A 17,315-nucleotide genomic window follows, 5' to 3' on the forward strand; every position below is an offset into this window, starting at 1 on the left:
CCTTCACTTACTATAAAATAGAAGGAAATCTAGAAGTATGTTTCTATTCCCAAGACTCTAAGAAGCATATTTCTACCCCCAAGACTCTAAGACTTTATTCACATTTTTTTTAATTTGATTTGATTTTTTAGAGCTCTCAAAGCCATTTACAGTAGAAAACTGGCTTCTTATGAGATGTAATAGAAATAAAATAACCTCATAATTGTAATCCCCAAAATATGACTCACTTTATTTAAATAAATATTTGAGATTTCCCAAGTTCTGCACAAACAAATAAATACTTCGGGTATCCATCACCTTGAAGTGTTTGCCTTCAGTGGAGAGGAAGAGAGAAAGAAGAGGTGGAAAGGAATTTGAAGAAAGCAAATATGAGATGCCTATGAGCTCAGACGGCATGTCTGAGGCCAGAGCCTGTGGGAACAGGCCTGTCTGAAGGACACACACAGAGCCGACCAAGTTTAAGTGGAAGCTGAGGCTGGCATGTGGAGATGTACAGCGGGGAGAGAAGGCACAAGTATCAGAGCACAGTCCAAGCTGGGCACACACTAACAGGCAGGAGGGTGTGAGGTTCAGATTAGCAGACTGGAAAAGCATTTAGGAAGGAAGAGCTGGGAGAGGTCCATCTTCTAGCAAGATCTAAACAGCATTGCTAGCTTCAGTGATGGGGACCTGGAGGCATGGGCTGGTCCCATAAATCTAGCAAGATTGTAATACAGAGGTTGGAAACAGAAATAGTAAGACAGGTTAACCCTGTCCCTCAAATGCGCTTTGATTGGTCTGTGTGGAGTTTAAAAAGAATGAGCCAATAAGGTCAATGAATTGTCAATTTCCTGCTTGTGACATATTACAGTAATGAAGACGTTACCATTTGGGAAAACAGGAAAGAAAGTGTATGGGATCTCCCTGTATTACTTGATACAACTGCATGCAAATCTGTAATTATCACACCCCCCCACCCAAAAAAAGTAAGAAAATGAGCTAACCTTTATAAATCAGAAGATTTTATATAAAAATCCTATTTTCCAGCTATTCTTGAAAAGTTGGAAGCTCTGGCAACACTAGGCCCATACCATGTTCCACAATAACATGTTATCCCATCATAGCAATCAGAGGAATGAGAGTAGCATTTGATTCCTCAAGACAGGCATTGAAATCTTTACTTTGCTCCAATCTCCCCCCAGCCGGCTCCACTTATTTATGTTATCTGTCTGGTCCCAGTGGCACTAGATTTTTGCACTCTTCCATAAAGAGTGATGGAGTTGAGGCCTAGGCTGTTCAAGAGGTCATCTGAGTTTGCACGATTTGCCTGGAGTTTAATACTGCATCCTGCATGGGATCACAAGGACATCTCTCTGTCCTGGTCCCCTTGGGGCTGTGCACATAATAGGTATTATTATAGTATTCTTCTATCGTCACTTAGGATAGGTTCCAAGAAAAATCAATGCCATACTAAACGTTGTGCCGTAGCAATTTCCGTCATAACTCGGGAACCATATAAAATATAGTGAGTTCTGAGTCACGAATGCTCTGAAATTATTTATGAAATAGGAATTTAGTAAGGACCAATTTACCAAAATTGAAAATATCCAGACACATGGTTTAATTGGAACTTTCTGTATATGCATTCTCTACAATTCCAAGACAAAGTGTCATTCCAAACTGAGTCTCTTTTTGGTTTTCTGAGGTTAAAACATTTTCCACATTAAAAATCTGTCCCCTTTGGTTTCCACATGGTAAATTGCTCAAATGGAATCATTTACCCCAAAGGCAATGCCAAATGCTCCCATTATCACTAAAGCAGCAAAGGGCAAAAACGCCAGTGGGGTAAAGACAGGGAGGATGAATTGAGGTCATTTCTTGCTGCACCAAAAAGTGCATGAAATTGACTCACATTTTTAGGTCCATCTTTGTGTTTTTTTAAAATATACTTTGTACAATCCTTAGTCTGCTCAGTATATTATCCACTCTTTCTAGTACCATCTCCTCCCACTGTACATTATGTTCAGATGTTGTTTTTCCTGGTTAGGCCATTCACACAGTGATGTGCTCTCACAGTTTTAGCTACAAAACATCAGATTTCCCCCATAAAGAGTCTACAGGGGTGGAATATTACAGCACACAAACTAACAACATCAGAAAGCATGATAATTTTTTTACATTTTATTTAACACATGAGTTAACTTACCAAGAGAGTTAAATTGCATTTAAAATTCAGGGGCAGATGTAGGTCCTGGCTAATGGTCCCTCAAGTGGCCTGCTGTGTCAAGGATTCACTGATAGGATTCTCTCATTCCTCCCTGGTGTTGAACTCTGACCCACAATATGCTCCTTTTATGCTTAGCCGTTTTCCAAATCAGTAAATACACAGACCAAGCTGCTTCTGTCCATTATGTCCTCATATTTATTCAGTTTAGTCATACAGGTTAATTCAACCCTATAGTCCCCACTGATGCTGCCTTAGTTCACACTTGACAGAAGTGGGTTGTTAATGTTGCCATTTGCTCTCTGTCACACACAGCCTAAGAGATTGTATACCTGAAATACCTTGCAATAGACCTATTTGGCTGTCGCCAGTGGCCACTGATCTGACCACAGCTCGTGCAATTGGAAAACTAAATTGTAAACGTGAGGCGCTCACGTTGCTGGATTGACAGTAATGGCTATGACATCCCAACCAAGACATTTCTATGAAATCTGGAATTGGTTTGCACTGTGCAGGCATCAGCAGGACCCTGCTATAAGGCATCTGGCAAGGCCATGAGTCCCTCCAAGTTTTCTGCTGCATCTGTGTGATGGCCAGCTGGCAGAGCAGCTGCAGGCCCCATTCACTTTGGGAGCCAGCTGACCATCACTCCCTCAGACAATACGCTGAAAGGTCAAAGTGCCTTTGGCTCTTACTCTGAACAAGTGTGTTCGGTCACCAGGGTTCCATTGACTATTGGGCAGCAGAACATACAAATAATTTGCTGCTTCCTTAATTAAGATAAATTCTAATTCCCCAACTAGAACTCCATGTCAAAATAGTATTTTTATTTCTTATTCAAATATTTTGTTGTAGCCACCCGTCCTCCTCTCTATATGTAAAAGCTTTCTTTTAGAGGCTTTTTTTTTTTTTTTTTTTTGGCAGTGGGGAGAAACTATTTTCTCTTTAGATTTTTGAAATTATGCACTTATTCTGAATGAATATATAATGATAGTTAATCAAATATGGTTTTGATTCCCAGAGATGAGTTTATTTCAGCAAAAGTAAAACACCATTGTGAGTGATAAATTATATGCAACTTTGCTTGATTCTGAGAATAAGTGATTCAGATTGAGTGAAATATTTATATCTGTCATTTAGTGCCAGTTCTCTCTGCTAAGAGATTTTCAGGTTTCTGTTTGGCCCTGATAAACCTCAGGTCTATCCTACCCCTTCATAATGTGGCAGGTTATTATACATTAAACACCTATCTACAGAATACCATCTTCTGTGTCAGGGTCCACTGGGGGCCCTGGATCCAGTGGATGAGGTCCTTCTTTCATAGATTGAAATTAGTGAAAATTTCAGTCATCCTTTCCTAGTAAACATATATGTTCTCTTTTCTAAATTCTAAAACATGGGAAATCTCCCACACAGTATCAATAGAGACGCCCTTTGGATTTGTTCATCAGAAATCACTTTTCAGACGAGAGAGAGAGAGAGAGAAAGAGAGAGAGAGAGAGAGAGAGAGAGAGAGAGAGAAAATATTCTCCTGAAACAACATTTTCACATTTGCAAAAAGTCTCAGGATTTCTGAGAATTTGGCACCTTTAGAAGAGAAAAGAAGCCATCTTCTGTGCGATCTCGATGAGAAGGATCATAGCAAATGGAAACCACAGGCTTCTTTCTTGAGAATGAAGAAGATCATCAGAAAGATGTGGGTTCCCTTCTATTGTTAAACTGGAGTTTCAGGGGAAGGGGGCTGAAGTCCAACTTGGCATTGAAAGCAATCTGCTTTGGCATTCTCCAGAAAAGTCAATTTCATATCATATTGAAATAGACACACTCTATAGGATTTTTACATGATTTTCTGTTTTTACCAATCAATAGAATTTTGACTCAGGCTAGACTCTCCAATCTAAGCTTAGTGTGAGAAGCATCTTATGCCCTTGGATCAAATATGAGTTTATCCTGGAGAAAACTCGAGTTCCAAAGCAACGTGCAACTTTTTAAATTTAAGAAAAAGTGGCCTCCGAGTGCTGCCATCTTTTTATTTTACAAAACTCCTTTCCTCACCAAATATTTGGTTTTGTATGCATCTAAAGGTGGGGCAATGCTGAGAATTAGAGTGACAAATACAAGCTTCATTAAAAGGGTTGCCAGATACCCTGCTTTTAAAATGTTCCTTAAAGTGAAAAACACTTTTTTTCTTCTGCTTTGATGTGAATAATGAAAGTATCTTTTTTTCTTTCCCTGGAGAGCATAATTTAAAATAAAAAGAATATTATTTTCTTTTGGATTTTGTTTCTTTTGAGGACCAAAGTCTCTTCCATTTGGCTCATCTGGTTCTTCCAATTATTGGCCCTTGACAGTTGGCACTTTGCTCAGATCAGCCCCAGAGGATCCAGAAGGGTCAGCTCTCCCAGCATCTCATGATTTGTGACAACCCCAAATGGCAATTTCCCATTAACCTCCAATTGCCTTCCCCGGAAGGCATGCACTTCTCTCTCACAAGGTGAGCCTGAAGCACTCCCAAAGATGTCACAGCATGTAACCATCTCTGCCTCACTTTCCCAGGTTGATTTTGTGCGCTGAGTAGGTCAATCTGCCAACCAGCCGGCGAACGGCCTGAATGGCAGCAGGTGTGCTTCCCAGCAGAGAGCTAAGGCTGCAGTGCACAATGTGGGAAATATGCTAATCCGAGGGGTTGGGATGGAGCCCCCAGCTTTGTGACCTCTCATTTGAGAGGCCTCAGTGCACTTTTTACAAGATGGAGCTATTGTCCTTCTGGGCCTCCTACAGAGGATTCACAGGAGAACCACAATGTAGATCAAAAGATGGCAAAACGGGACCTGGGAGCAAAGGCCAAATGGCCCTGGTATTATTTTGCCTGGAGAAGGGGAGGCTGGAGGTGGCGTGGGCCAAGCAGGCCACAACGGTAGAAGGGCTATTATGTCGTCAGTGTGGCCAGCTGTTCAACATTCTGAGTGAGAAGACAAGGAATTGGAGAAAATGAATGCAAACTGCAATGTCACAACATTTTTGAACTTTGTAAAAAATAATAATAATCGTAATAAACTGAAGGCTGTTAAACACTTAAATCGGTGATGGGCGAATACATTTATTTCTTTAAAAGTAAGATTGTTCAGTCAAGAGTTTTAAAAGGAAATATTCCTGAATGCAGGCTGTAATTAGGAAAATTTTAGAGGCCCACTGGACTTACATATGTACCATGTTTCCCCGAAAATGAGACCTAACGGGAAAATAAGCCCTAGCATGATTTTTCAGGATGACATCCCCTGCAGAGAAGCCCTAATGCGTCTTTTGGAGCAAAAATTATAAGACCTGGTCGGATTTTCAGGAAACTCAGTACAACATATGGTTTTGGCCTTCACCAACTGCTCTTACAACTGACATTTTCTCAGAGGATAGTATTAGAAGCTGCTACACAGGACTTCTTAGGCCTTGCTTTAAAGATTTAGTTAGTTTAGATGGGAATTCTCTTGGTGACTGATGAGTAACTTGGGTGATGGGCATCCTGATTTCGGTTCTGCTGCTAATAGACTCTGAGACATCCAACAAGCACTGAACCTCCATTTCCTTGCCTGTCAAATGGAGACATAGCTCTGTTCTACCTCATAGGGTTGCATTAAGAAGCAAATTATAAAAGGAATGAAAAGCACACTGAACCCAATTATGTAGAATCAGACTGTTCAGACCTGAGGGCCACTCCCAAGTAGACAGAGCCCGGGCTCTCTTAGTATGGTTTTCACGAGTTATTCCTGTCATGCTCAGTGTGAGAATCAAGGGGGACCAGAAGGACGGACAGAGCACTAAAGAGCACAGCTCAAGGTGACACCCGGGCCGTTATTTCATTCTTGTGTTTCCCAGGTCTGCGGCCCAACATCAGGCACAGCTGGGTGGCCCAAGGCAGACACAGTACTTTCGTTGCTGGGCAGTTGTCTCTGTAGGGCTTACACATTTTACCTGGAAGTATTTCTCCACAAATCCTCAAGTACTAGAACTAGAGAACTCCATTGCCCGTGGTACTTGTAATAGGCAAGTTTTAAATAAATAAAGAATAGACAAATAAATAAACATAAGTGTTTTAGCACAGTGATAAAGTGACAGAATTTTTTATCCCTCGAGTAGGTTCAGGCCAATAACATATTCGGTCACAAAGACAGAATGAAAACACACAAACTTGTCCACCTAGAATTTTATCTACAGAGGCAGTATCCTTCCAAATAAAGGTAAAAGAAAGGATCTTCACAGCCACATGCAGAGAGATTTTGTCACCAGCAGATCCATCTTATAAGAGATGTGAAGAGCACCCTTTGCCTTTTAAGGGTGTCATCAGGGAGAAAGCCGCACAGCTTTCTGTCCACACTGCTTCTAGTCCACCGCTGTCAGAGACAGAACTGTGAACCGGGACAACTCTTATGCAACTCGAGAATATTAGAAGCAAAAAGACCAACTGAGCACATTTCTTCAACCTCCCCTTATTTTCCAAAAGAAAATAGAGGGTCCAAGAAACAGAGACAAACCAAGAATAATGCAATTAGTAGGGAGACAGCACTGGAATTAGCCTGCAAATGTTGTGACGACCAGGTAATACGATGTACTCCACTTGAAAGGCTACAAACAGATCTCCCGCGGGTTAAATGGGGTTCATAGGCACATTGCATTTGGCCCACAATGTGGATTTTATTTTTAATGAAAATTAACTGCCTTGGAAAATTAGAAGACCTTGTCAGATGAGCTCATGTACCTACATGAGTACAATCAGCTGGGGTGCCAACATTTTCTGCCCTTTTAGATAGGACATGTATGGTCATATACCACATAACAATATTTTGGTCAATGATGGTGGAATCCCAGGTGTGTAGTAGGCTGTACCCTCTAGGTTTGTGTCAGTGCGCTCTATGTAGTTCGCACGACATATGTCTCAGAACTTATCTCTGTCACTAAGTGGCCTTATGACTGTACTCTTGAGTTTGCCACGGTCATCACCACTCCCTAATGTCTCCATGATAATGGGCTGCAAGTGATTTAGAATGACTCATCATGCTCACATGATGATTGCTTATTTTAGTAGTTGCTTATTTTAACCATCCATTTCATTCAAGTATCTCATTTTCCTGGGCCATTGGAACATTTCACTTTGATGTCCCTCCCCTCCCATATGCTGCTTCCAGTTTCCCAATCAGTAAGAACATTCTGGTTATTTCTGCAAGGAACAAATGAAAAACATAATGTCGACATACATTCCTGACACACACGTGACCCTACAGTGATTACGTGTATAGAACTCAACATATATAAATGCACATAAGCTAATTCTGAAGGCCAGCTTTTTTTTAAATTTATTTTGTCTAAGACTTTACACATTGCCAACGATCCAATTTGTGTCACAATATTCTGAAGGAGAGTGCTGACCATTTTTTCATTTTCTTCAGGTTCTGCTGGGTAAAATGTGGACTCCCCCGATATTATCTAATGTGATCTCTCATAACTTCTCAGAAAGGTGGGAGAATCTAGTTTTATAATTATATTAAAAACATACGTAAGACAGACACATTGGTCCACACAAAAATTTGTACATGAATTTCATAGTGTATTATTCTTAATAGTCTTAAAAGTAGAAACAACCTAAATTTGCATCAACTAATGAATGGATAAAGAAAATGTTTTATATCCATATAGTACAATATTATTTGATAATTTAGCAAATGAAGTACTGATATATACTGCAGCATACATGAACCTTGAAAATATTATGGTGAGTGGAAGAAGCCAGTCACAAAAGGTAACATGTTGTATGATTCCATTTATGTGAAATGTCCAGAATAGGCAAAATCTGTAGAGACAGAAAGTAGATTCATGTTGCACAGAACTGGGGATACTGAGAGGAAACAGGGAATGACCACTAGTAGGTTATGAGGTTTGTTTTTGTGAAGATGAAAATGTTTCAAAATTGATTGTGGTGATGGTTGCACAACTATGTGAATATCCTAAAAACTATCCAGTGTTACACTTTAAAAATGGGTAGGTATTATGGTTTATGAATTATATCTCAATAAATCTGTTATTTAAAGAAACATAAAACAGAATAAGCCTTTGAATTTGGGAAAAAGGGAACTACTATTTTCCCAAAAATAACACATATAAAATAATATATATAAAAACACACTGGTACGGCCAGGCAAACTCCAGTATGTTTATATATATTTTTTATTTTAGTCAAGCCTCACAGCAACCGGCCCGTAGGTTTCATTCTGCCCATTTCACAGATGAAGAAATACAGGCTTACAGCGATGAGGCTGCCTTAACTAGTTACTTGTGGAACTGAGAGTTGAACCCAAGTCAGTCACTCAGCATTTTCTCCTTCTCCGAAGGCCAAGTAAAGACACTTAAGACTACTTGCCTTGTTTGTTTCTTATTGCTGTATGTGATTATTTACTTTTGAGCAGGACACCAGCTTTCCTTTCTTAAAAGATATCCCAAGACACACCAGATGATTAAAGCCTTTCAAAAATCAAATGGGGCATTTCTTCCTCAAGGTGATGCGTGGCCTTTTCTAAATGCAGATCTAGACCTGCCTAAACCATTTCTCTGCTTTCTGTTGGTATGTTCTCCCTTACCCAATACTCGCCTTGAACTCTCCTCAGCTTGCTGCCTCATTCAATATTAGAGCTAAACACATTGCCTAAGGTACCTCTTCCTCCCCATCCCACCCCTGCCTATATAAAGCAGCATCCAGGTAACACCGAACATTTCTACGACCTCCTCATTCTATTGCTATGTATGTCTCTAAACAGTAGCATCAAAGAATACTTACAAATGAATCATATGGACAAATTGCTCAGCTAAGCATTCAAAACGCACAAACAAGCATCCAACTCCAATCACTTTAGGAGGTTATATTAAAGCACAAATCATTTGGCAGTGTTGTAAGGTGGGAAGAGGGGAGACAGATTCAAATAGAACTCATGCTCCTTGCCTTACATGAGGCTCAGGCTGAGCTATATACTGTATATGAATGGGCAGCCAGCAGGGAATGTCTGGGAGGCCAGCCATCTCCAAGCCACAGGCTCAGACTCTGTATTTACTCACATCACAATCCATTATCTTCCCATCCAGGCTCTAATCCTTACCTCTTGGAGAAGAAGTCAAGTGTGCCAGCGAGTGACCCCGCTGGGTTATCAGGACCACTGAAGCCAATCAGTTTGGCCCCTTACAGCCTCAGCTCTCTGATCTGACAGCCACAGTCAGACCTCCCTTTCCTCTTTCTGAATAGTGCCAGTATGCTTCCTCCTGCCTGTCAATATTTAACTACCCTGTCAAGTTACATTACATCACCTGCAGTAAATCCCAGCCCATCGAGAGCTAGAGGGTGTGCCTGCTCTATTCAATTCAACTCAGCTAAACTTTATTGAGTGCCTTCCATTCATTCCTTTCAACATCTGTTGAGTGCATGCAGCATTCGGCACTGCGAATCCAGAAACAAGAGATCTGATCCCCGGAGTCGAGTTGGGGAGAGAGACAAGACACCATGGTATGTGCTATGATATGATGCTGGATCTCAGAGTGCACGGCACTCTCCTATACGAGGGTGGCGGCCAAGAGATGGAGTGAATGGGACCAGAGAATCCCCAAAGATGATGACACTCAGAGTGACATCTCTAATGGGCCAAGCCAGAGCTGGGAAGACACAAGAAGGATGAACACACGGCCTCTGTCGTCAACGAGCTTAAACTCAACACAGACAGCTCCATCATTCTACAGATTACTTACTTACAGATGCATCACAGGCCAAGCGCAGAGTATTAAACCAAAGAGGGCAGCCATTTCTCACTTTTTTCTTTGGAGTATTAGCTGTTTCTAAGGCTGAATATTTGAACAAAAATGTCTCAACAGGGAAAGCTTACTGCAGCCTACAGATCCCTGGTATTGCAAACATGGGTGATTCCTCAGATCTTTGAAATAGCAAATCAAACCCAGTGAGTAAAGGACGTTACCTGGGACACATCCTTCAAGACCAGGGGAAGAAGAATCCAGGTAACAGAGTAACATTTTCCCCTGGTCAAACAAATGAATCTGGGCCACAGGTAAACAGGTATCTGTTATATACCCTTTTAATCTTTCCATGACTTTTGCAACACCAAATTTCCTGATGCTTAACGAACAGGTGATAGATCTTTTAAATAATGTATAGACTTGCAGAGCCCCGGGCAAAATACTAAACTGTTGTCTTTAACTCCATCTGTGATCAAAAGTCTCAAAAGCTACTCACTTAGGGATTTTTTTTTTTTTTTCAAAGTTTGAGTTTACCACCAAAGCGCAGCTCTCACATATGCTCACGCAATCCCTTTTCTACCAAACCTTACTTCAGCTTTATGCACCAGAGAACAAAGCCCCCCTGTGTGAACATTCAAAGGACCTCACCACTGGGGAGCCTTAGAGGCTGCCACGGAAAATGCAGGAATATTTGAATTGCAAAACACAGCCTGGGGATCTCAATATATCTAATTTGGGATATGTTCCAAGCTCAAGAGCATCTCTGCATGGAAGCAGCTCTATTAGTCAGCTTCCGAGGCAACTGTCCAGTTCCACATGGACACTTCCCCCAGTGTTTCTAAGGCAAACATTTAGTCTGTTGCAATATTTTATTACAAGGTATTTAGGGTTTTGACAAATACTAACTGACATTGCCACCATTCCAATGAACACTGATGACCCATACCTAATACCTACTACTTAGTTGGGGCTAAAGATAGTTTTTAGTCAGTCAGTCATTACAAGCAGAACACTGCTCCAGACCCCAGGCCCCTTTCACATCTTGGAAGCACAGTTTGATTTCAGTCCTTAATAAATCTCCATCGCGTGTTGAATCACCACAAAACTGAACTGAAGTTTTACCACACTCAAGCTTGTTCTTGTTTTTAAACCAAGACTTTTTCAGAACCTCTTTTGCTTAATAACACATATTTAGCATTGGAAATATTATGCATCATTAATGGAACAATTCTTACTACTGATTGCCAAATGCCCAGGGATTTCTGGATTCAATTGCAATGGATTTGTGTCACTTATCTTACAATCCCATTAGAAGGAAAGGGATGTTATATGACCTTCATTAGTTTTTAAAGGCAATTTTAGTAAATTCTAGCAAATGTGAGATAAATTTTATAATAATATCATTAATATTATGAGTGGTAAAATAACTAACATTCCATGGAAAAATAACCAGCAAATGTGACTAACATTTCCAGACGTAAACCATGAAAACTTCAGTTTTCGACAAAATATTTAAAATGTATCCCGTTCACCAATTTTGTACCCAGCTTTACAAAATAGAAAAAAACAGTTCAGTGTTTTCTTAACAAGTCATCTTAAAGAGAAGTTCCAAAATAAAACTAATTGCCCAAAAGCCAATTTAATAAATATTATTCTATTTTAGAAAGCCAGTGGCACTGTGTACTCACTACAAAGGAAGAGTATAGATAATGAACTTGAAACATCGATCCACATCATGTGACCAGGGCAAGGCATTTCATCCCCACGATAATGGTCTATGCCTGTCCGAGGTCACTTTGGGATGACAGGTTGTGACCTTCCAATGTGGCTGGTGACTATCCCAGTTTTCCCAGGACTGGGGGCCTCCTAAGAACCATGACTTTCAGTGCTAAATCCAGGATAGCCCTGGGCAGACCATGGGATGTTCACTCAACTTGCTATTACTCAGATAACGTTAGAAGTCCGTCTTGGGAACTGACTTCATATTACATGATAAATGATAAATTATTTTGCACCTTGGCTAAGCCAGCAAATTCTGATTCTTTAGAATTCAGTTAACTTTTTGAAACAAATATCATTTGTAGCCAGGCCTAATAAATAATACAGGTTTTCAAAGCGGGTGAAAACTTGGATGTAAAAAAATGAAATGTGTCCACCAATTACAGAGATTGTTTTTGAGGGGCTGAGAAACTAAATCCAAAAACAAAATTTAAAAAAAAATCCAGAAGGACTTTATCACCTTGCTACTCAAAGTGTGGTCCACAGGACTAGCCATATTGGCAGCATTAGAGCTTGTTAGAAATGTACAGACCTTGCCCACCCCACACCTCCTGACTCAGAATCTGCATTCCTATAAAATCTCCGGTGGCTTCAAGGTACATGAGCGCTTAAGAAGCCCCGTTTTAGAATTTGTTTAAGCTGAGGGTAAGAGGGAACATACCTCCATTAAAAATATTTCATAGAGTCTTACACATAAAAACATCCCTGCAATTCAAAGCATTTTGACCAAGACACTGAAAGGCATTATTGTAATTTATGTTTTCTGGGTCTTGTGAATGTTAACTTCATAGTCAAGGAAGCCATAAAATGTAGTTAAACTTTAAATAAGGCCAATGAGTCCATGGTTTTCCCACAAGGAAGACTTACAGGATGCCGGGATCTACTTCAAGTGGGTAGCACCAGCGTGTGTGGGGTGCCCTCTGTGGGCTGGTCATCATCCTCTGTTCTGAGCATCTCCCCAAGTAGGGGATTGAGCCTGAGAGGACGCCTGAGTTTTAGGCTTACAACGGAAATATCAGTGGGCAGGAAAGCAAGTTTCCAACATACAGATTGAGAGAGTGTCTGTTTTGGAATGGGAGGATAGAGAATCTAATAAACACCTATGTGGAGTGAAAGCTGGTATTTAGACATACATACTAGTCTGGGTGAAGCACGTTACTAAACAGTGTGTATGCAATTCCTCTTCGTAAAGTAATTTGGGGAGCTATCAGTCTAGGGACTTTATCAGATAATAAGGGGATAAGGGATTTTAAAGAAGAGAGCATTTCAGGCCTATAAGGTAGTGGAAACTGCAATGAATAACTAAAAGTTAAAGTGAAATCTAAATGGCCAACAAGAACATAGAGTGAATTACAATAATATAAAGGTTAAAAAGCTTTCTTTCTGGAAATAGAAGATGCATATTGTAATGGCAAACACAATGAGTCTCTAACCAAAATTCTAAATATTTCCAGTGGGGAACCAGAGGGAGATTGAGTACAAAGTCTTTACGTGTGTGTGTATAAGTGGATAATTTGTGTGCTATGAATGGAAAATGCATTAGTCTTCTTTTAATCGCCATGGGATGTAAGTTTACAGAAAATGATTGACCACAAAGAAAATGATATGACCACAAAGAAAATACTAAAATTCCTTGTAGAGAATGAGGAAAGGACAGAAAAACAAAACAAAACAAAACAAAAAACCCCACAAAAATCTAAGTGCTGTTAAATAAATAAAAAAATGGTCTTCTAAGTGATCAGAAATGCAATAAAAATACAAATTATTTAGAATAAGACAATCAAGAATACTTTATATCAAAACTAGGATGCAGCTGAACTCAGAAGAAAATATATAACCTTAATGGTTTTATGTTAAAAAGGAAGATTAAAAATAAATGAATTATTTACCCTAAAAAACTGAAGAAGTTAGAGAAAAAATAAACTCAGAGAGGATAGAAAAAATTAAAATAAATTTGTTAGTAATCAATTTATGCATTAATTGATTCAACAAACATTTATTGAACAGTGACTATGAATTGTTTTTTGTTTATTTTTTGTCACTTTTCTAGATTCCGTGGATATGGCATGGATGATAACTAATAATAAGTAGATGAACAACAACAAAAAAACAGATAAATAATTTATGTAGATATTCTACCCTGAAGTGGGAGGAGGAACACATTTCTCTACTCTTGAAGTACGATATGAAAAGGGGAGGAAAAGTAACTTTACTGTGGGGAAACCTGACAACAGTACCTCAGCCAGGTGATCAAGGTCAACGTCAACAGTGATATATCTTGTTGATAGTATATACCCTGGGTATGATGTGATGATACAGGCACTTTTCCCTTGTGGTCTTCCTGGCAAAAACCCATAATCCCAGTATAATTGTGAGAAAAAAATCAGACAAGTTTCAATAGAGGGGCATCCTACAAATTACCTGACCAATATGCCACAAAACTTTCAAGGTCCTCAAACACAAGGAAAGACTGAGAAACTATAGTAGCCAAAAGGAGCCTACAGAGACATGACATTCGGGATGGGATCTTGGAACAGAAAGAGAACATTAGGTAAAACTAAGAAAATTTAAATAAAGTATGATCTTTCATTAATAATATCATTAATTATGACCAATGTATCACACTACTATAAGATGTTAATCACAGAGAAAACTAGACGTGGAATATATGGGAACTCTGTACTACCTTCTCAATTTTCCTAAAACTGTTCTAACAAATTAAGTGTATTTGAAATTTTAAAAAACAAAATATGATTTTAGATAGTGATACAAGTAACAAAAAATATAAAATAGAGTAATGCAATAGGACGTCCTGGAATGGGAGTGTGGCCAGGAAAGGTGATCAGAGAAGTTTTTCCAGAGGCATTTGAGCTGAGATTTTCATAATAAGGAAGGGAGAACTGCATGAACTATCTCAAGGAAAATGTCCCAGATAGGGGAACAGCAAAACAAACAGGCAAGCAAGCAAATAAACAAAGGATGAATTAAACTGAAAGCTGGTTATTTAAAAAGACAAATAAGCAATACTCTGGCATCCTGATTAAGGAAAAAAGATAGAAGTACACAATGAAAACTTAAGAAATAAGACATGGATGAGTAGGGAAATAATTTGAAAAATGACATTATGTGCAATTCACTGACATTGCATTAGGAATGGAATATTTTTCAAGCAAAATACAAATAACTAAAATACAAAAATTATAAAACTGAAGAAAACAAAACAAAAACACTGCTACACATCTATTGTTTTAAAATAAGTAAATATGGTATTCCAATTGAATTTTATCTGAATTTTAAGTAATACATAATTCTTACTTAAATTGTCACAGAAAAGAAAAAAAAAAGAAAAGTTTTACAATGAACTTTACAAAGCCAGCATCTCCTCCTAATACTGAAATGTGATAAACCTAGCATAGACAAAGAAACTCTAATTAATTTATAAAATTAAATTCATTTAAAATGGAGTGTTAGCACAATGTATTCAGCCTTATAATAAAATTAACTATGACCGGATATATTTATTTTAGTTATGTAAGTATGAATCAACATTATACTTGAATTTATATTAACAAATTAAAAGAAAAATATATGGTCATATTAGGTGCTAAAAACCATTTACTATAATTTTGTAGGAACTCTGGATGTTAAGTAAAATAACATCCAAGGAAGCTTCCTAAGCATGATAAATTATTTACCAGAAACCAATATAAAATATATTCATATTAAAGTCATAAATAAGGATGTGCTCTATCACTGCTTTACTGTTCAACATTGTTTTAGAGCAATTAGCAAATGTAATAAGATGTGAAAATGAAATACATGATACAAATATTAGAAAATAATATATGAAAACAATAATTACTCATGCAATCGTGTATATCTAGCACTTTCAAGAAATATAACAGAATCTTTTAAAAAACCAGAGACTATATTAAGGCAACTGGAAATAAATATAAAACCAATAATGCTTATTTACACTATGCAGTAACAGGAAAGAAAATGAAGATAAAAATATCAAAACCCTTTTTTGAGGGGGGTCGGGAATCAGTTTTGCCGCGATGCCCAAGTGCTGACAAGACACATGAAACTAGCACCGCGTTTGAGAGAATCTCAGAATATTGAGTTAAGAATGCCCCCGAAGGTAAATATCAACAGAACCCAGCTTTTCTGTCAAGCTGGTCAGTCCCACACTCCAATGTTTCCTATGTTTAAACTGGCGGTTTCCGGTTGTCTTTAGATGTGTAATCTATTAATACTTCCCGCATAGAATTACTGTATGTTGATGTGACATTTTCACCACCGTCCACTCCCACGTTGGTGAAAGAGGCGGGAGAGATCCATTTCTAAGGTACACAACTTGGAAGCCCAAAGGTCGCTTCTTGGTGTGGCCTTTTTGCCTCACGGACTCATTCTGGGAGAAAACATTCTGAAGTTGTTGGAAAAATCAGTGGAGATCTCTGCAGTGGGAAGGAAAAACATGTTGCTTTACCACCCTGCAGAAACACCGAGGCAGAGAGAGCCAGGGGACCTGGTTAGTGAGTGGACTTTTTGATATCAGACTAAGGTTTGTAATTTGCATATATATGAGAGGATTATTTTATTTCATTTTTTAGGAAGATATCTAAACCTCAGAAGCAAGTGCTTCTTCATGGAGGAGGGGGTGAAGGTGATGTTAATAAAGAAGAAAGTGAGGGGAAAAGAAAAACAATTTCCTTTATCACTAAAACAAGAAACAAACCATAAGTTTCCATGTGAATGGGAAGAATCAAATCCATTGATGTGAAAATAAAAGTTAAGAAAGCACAACCCAAGAACCCAAGGGTTGTTAGTAACTCATAACTTTGTAAAATCATCTATATGAGAGAGGGTCTTGTTTAGAAGAAATAAAAATTTGTTTCCCTCTGAAATACACACATTTGCCAAATACTTGGATCAGATAAATACCCAAATCATGAAATCTATCATTCCTTAACTTTTGCTTCGATATCTGCAAATTAGGTTGAAAAGTGAATTTTCTTTAAACGCCTAATGTTGCCCTTTGTCACAGCAAAAAGCTCATTAAATTTTGAACAGGGAACATCACAGTTTACAGTCAAACAGCAGGACTAATACTACCACATTATCTGTGTCATGTAACAAACTTAGCATCATTATAGTTTCATGAGATACAATAAAAAGTGTTCATTCATTATTCATATTCTGTTTCCAGTACACAGGTTTAAAAAAAAAAAAAAAAAAACATACACAAGACAAGCAGAAATGCTGTTACCCTAAACGTTTATTTAGGTCAACAGAAGACTCAGCTAGCTTACAAACATTGGATTTCAGATCTAATAGCACTGAATGCTTGAGTGCTTTGAGAGTTTCACACCTCCCTTCCTGCATGCTGCTCAAATGTTCCCAGGCCTGTTGTTACTATTAAGCCACAGATAAGCACAACATCAAGGTTATCTGTCCCGCACATTGACTGCGTCAGCTCCAGATACAAGTCTGTCAAGCAGCAAGTTTAAGGCCAATCTTTAACCAATGAAACTGGCCCACCTAAATACCTGGC

The 17,315-nt window shown here is 38.6% G+C and overlaps 1 protein-coding gene across 7 annotated transcripts in view; it reads right to left on the minus strand.

Moving 5' to 3' along the window:
- Positions 1-17,315, minus strand: part of NCKAP5 (NCK associated protein 5) — a 967,526-nt gene that overhangs the window by 679,789 nt on the left and 270,422 nt on the right. Inside the window, exon 1 of one of the 7 annotated variants that reach the window (XM_088794126.1) lies at positions 9,340-9,482. The exons of the other annotated variants lie outside the window; for them this stretch is intronic. The gene's annotated coding sequence lies outside the window, so the exon portion shown is untranslated. Of the gene's footprint in view, positions 1-9,339; positions 9,483-17,315 lie in introns of those variants that run through there. 7 annotated transcript variants of the gene reach the window in all.

The sequence above is a fragment of the Rhinolophus sinicus genome, chromosome 17, assembly GCF_057876585.1.
Source record: "Rhinolophus sinicus isolate RSI-liver-muscle chromosome 17, RSI-T2T, whole genome shotgun sequence".
Lineage (NCBI taxonomy): Eukaryota > Metazoa > Chordata > Mammalia > Chiroptera > Rhinolophidae > Rhinolophus > Rhinolophus sinicus.